Raw genomic sequence first — 3,670 nt, 5'->3', positions numbered from 1 at the left:
ATGCTGTTCGACTGAAGCCGGCACCCCGATGTGGACTCTCATTTATAGAAATCTGGTCGGTTGCCGGCGCCCGGCATCATCGGCGAGAGAGAAACAGTCAGGGAAATCCCACGCTTGGGAGACAGAGAGAGAGAGAGAGAGAGAGAGGTTTGTTATTGCATCGTGCTGGGTAGAGGAAAATTTGTGCGAGAGTTCATAACATATTTGAGAGCGAACGATAGACCCTCGCTCGTTTTATGGTACGTGCCATAATAGCCGAGGAAACGTTTGCATGAGAAGTATCCCTTTTTTGATAACTATTTCTAATTTTAATAAGTTTTTTATTGAACGATTTTTTAAAACTTTAAAACAGAAAAAATCTTAAAGAATATATTGCTTTAAATAAAATTGCAAAATTGAAATATGTTCATGTATCTAAACTCAAATGCACAGCGATGATCATACTAATCGGTTGAATCAAATCGCAAATTGCGTCTCCTGCTAGATGTGGACTAGTTTTTAATGGATTACTTAATAAAATACATTCATTATGATGAAGCTATGGTTTTAGCTCAAAATATTGTTTAAAACTAACTTGATGCGTTACGTCCTACATCCTTCGTTCAGTTATTCCCATACGCTTTATGGACTCATCACTCTTACAGACTACAAAGAGTCATCCCTACATTCCATCGCTATTACGCACCAATCACCCACAGTAGAGCCCTTTCTGACGGATTGTTTATCACGTTTTTTAACACCCTGCTCTGCCCCGTGGACTCTTCCACAGCTGTGGTGGAATTAGCTTAGGAATGCAACTCAACTGTTACAGTGCAACCCCGCCGAACAACAAACACACACACAAACAGTCGTCAGAAAATCCGTTCTTCACCCAAAGACACCCGGTCCTGGCTTTACTGCACTCAAGATAAGGCCCCGGCCAAGTGCCCGCGCGAAGACGATACGGCTCACGATCACGGCCGTCCCGTGCTGATATCCAAGATTACTTATCTTGCTCGAACGCGTGCAAATGGAAAAACGCGGATCTTTAGATAAACAAGCAACCTTGACGCGAACGAGCGAACAATCTACGGAGCGTCTGCTACGAGAGAAGAACCGTTTTAAGGCAACAACAACAACAACAACAGCACTGATCGTACTGATCGTGTGCTATTCTGCGGCGATTGAGTTATCAAATTTGCGGCAAACACGGTTGTTGGGAAACCAAAACTGATGTTTGCCCCGGACAGGAAGTGGAAGTCGTAACGCAAAATCGATCATAAAACGCTCTCTCTCTCTCTCAAACTTAAATACACAGATCATGCCGGTGCCTGGTTTGTCCAGCACCAAAATTGTTTGCCCTATGTGCTGTATACATCTGGCAGTATTAAAGAGACACAGACGCATAGTAACGAGCAATCGTTTCATTGATGGATTAGTGTTTTTTTTAGGAGAATCTTGACACTGAACTTGAGCACGATCATTCAACTTGACCGAACCGGCAGCCGGGAGTGAATAGGAATTCGGTCAGCCTTTTAAGGCAACTGTTTGCGGATGTCTTGTTGATGGGTGAACCATTATTGAAAGACAACTGGCATGCTTTCACCATCCTAATAAACTCTTCCATCTCAACAAGCAAAGATGGATTAAGACGTTTAATCCATTGTTGCTACGGATGGTCTGTTTGCACTTTTGGCTCTCGGAGTTACGTTTAATAATTTGTTCCTGTTTCCAGGTGCATGAACCTTTCATACAATGGACGGTTAAACACGCCTGACAGTGTTCCAGCTCACCGGGGTGGTTGGGGATGCTAATTTGCCTTGAACGGCCAACCTGGCTGTATGGTGAACCCGGTGCCAATAATTCACCATGCAACCCCACAAACAGCTCACTCACTCAAAGTCATCGTCGCTATTAGTGACCCATTACCGAAGGCACACATCATTACACGGGTAGGCAAACGAACACGAGAGTGAGAACAACAACAAAAACCCCACCATGGAGCGGGAAAATTGAAAGAACATGGTCATGGTTTGGGGTTGGCTGAAGCAACAATGCTGGGAAGAGGATTGGAGGTGGAGGTAGCCATTGGTTCGGGTCAAGACATCGTCGAATTCAACGAACTTCCTCAATTTGAGTTTTCCCCCTTTTTCCCCATTCCCGCTTTCTCCGGTGATTCGATTGTAGCCGCCGGGACTGGGCAAGAGTCACGTATCGGGGGTTCAAAACGTAAACAATCGGGGTCGACTACTTCCATCCCCGGTGAGTGGCCAGTAAGGTAGGCCCAGTAGCAAGTGTTTGGCTTTATTTCCATGGCGATGGTGTGGGGTAGGAGCAAGGGTAGGTTCAAGATGCTGCAAATGATCGTATCCCCCTAGAAAGGATGTTGGGTTTTGTAGCACATTTAGGTTTAAGATGTATCAGAAATTTGCATCTTATTTCACTCTTAACGAATTTCTTGTACTGCTTGAAATAATCACTTCAGAATTATTGATCAATTTTAATTTTTTTAATATTTAAATGTTTTCTTGTTTTTATTATATTGAAAAAATGAAACGAATGCAAAAGAATATTTATGACTTTTACCTCGTCAATAGGGTTATTCAATCCAAGGAAAAAACAAGACAATTGAGGTAAAATAGTAAAATCTACGCATTAACCCGAAACTTGATCGTCTTCTCTCCAGTCCTCTCTCGACAAGAACCGTAAACTTTCATAACATTCCCATACCGGTGGGTAATGGCTTTTTGAAAGATGATTTTCTTTTTGCTCCTCTACCGTCCGAGGGGGATGGTTTCTTTTTTCTTTCCCTCTGTCCGTCATTTACTTCCTTATGCAGTACGGCAGTACCCAGCAACACCTCATCCGCCGGGTGCAACGGGCAATAGCGCAAACAAACGCCCCAGATGCATCGGAATGTCTCGCGCAGAGGCGTCCGTGCTTTAAGCGAGCGACCATTCACCGGGAGCACCGGGTGTCAATTGGCGCTCTGGTCGCAACATGTAATCCCATAATCAACCGGCGATGAAAGGAAGCAAAGGCAGTCAAGTCGCTGTAAATGATGTTTTGTATCCAACTTACCGAGATACCGTACCCCAGCAATAGGGAAAAAGGAAAACATCCGTTCAGCGTGCTTTTAGGAGCGAAAATACGAAATGGGAAGTTTACTTCGATTCGGTGTATGAATGTGTGGATGTAGAGCGATGAAAGTGAATCGTGCGTGAGAGCAAGATGAAAGGGCATGAACAGAATGGGCCATAGTTACACATCGCCTGCCCTAGAAAACTACTAAAGTGGTGCGATCCGATTCCCCCTAGCCGATCAAGGTTGACCAAACAGGCAATTAACTTTTGGCCCTAATTTCGTTCGATTAATGGGACACGGTGGTTTGGATGGGGAAGGATAGGGCATTAGGAGCTGGTCCCTTTAGCTAAGCAGAGCTGGACGGCAACAGTTTAAGGGTCAACAGATTGTGCGCTCCGTTCCGTTCGCACTCATTTCGATCGATCACCGAATGACCTTACGAATTCCACGTGGCAGATCGAACCCTCACATCGATGTAAACAGTCACCAGTTAATGGAGTGTATCCCTGAACTGGGTTTCGCTTGATCGCTTGTTGGTCACCGATGGTGGCTGGAGCATTTAAACGAAGCAGAAATATTCGATAATACATGCGACACGTTCCACGCA

The sequence above is a fragment of the Anopheles merus genome, unplaced genomic scaffold (assembly GCF_017562075.2).
Source record: "Anopheles merus strain MAF unplaced genomic scaffold, AmerM5.1 LNR4000412, whole genome shotgun sequence".
In the NCBI taxonomy this organism is placed as follows: domain Eukaryota; kingdom Metazoa; phylum Arthropoda; class Insecta; order Diptera; family Culicidae; genus Anopheles; species Anopheles merus.
The sequence above is the reverse complement of the archived record's forward strand: the minus strand, read 5'-3'. Positions refer to the sequence as shown.